This window comes from Nematolebias whitei, chromosome 20 (assembly GCF_014905685.2).
Source record: "Nematolebias whitei isolate Nwh7 chromosome 20, NemWhi1, whole genome shotgun sequence".
NCBI classification, from domain to species: domain Eukaryota; kingdom Metazoa; phylum Chordata; class Actinopteri; order Cyprinodontiformes; family Rivulidae; genus Nematolebias; species Nematolebias whitei.
This window is the reverse complement of record NC_056517.1, coordinates 33,043,878-33,044,085: the sequence shown is the minus strand read 5'-3', so window position 1 is coordinate 33,044,085 and position 208 is coordinate 33,043,878. Positions and strand designations below refer to the sequence as shown.

Genomic DNA, 208 nt, shown 5'->3' with positions numbered 1-208 from the left:
AGCTAATATATATATGGTGTTAGCCTCAGAGCTAATATATATATGGTTTTAGCCTCAGAGGTACTATATATGGTGTTAGCCTCAGAGCTACTATATATGGTTTTAGCCTCAGAGCTAATATATATATGGTTTTAGCCTCAGAGCTAATATATATGGTGTTAGCCTCAGAGCTAATATATATGGCGTTAGCCTCAGAGCTAATATATAT

At 34.6% G+C, this 208-nt stretch overlaps 1 protein-coding gene across 1 annotated transcript in view; it reads right to left on the bottom strand.

The window, feature by feature from the left end:
• The window catches only part of LOC119426617 (melanoma receptor tyrosine-protein kinase), a 531,032-nt gene that overhangs the window by 126,921 nt on the left and 403,903 nt on the right, over positions 1-208 (bottom strand). The gene's annotated exons all lie outside the window — the stretch shown is intronic.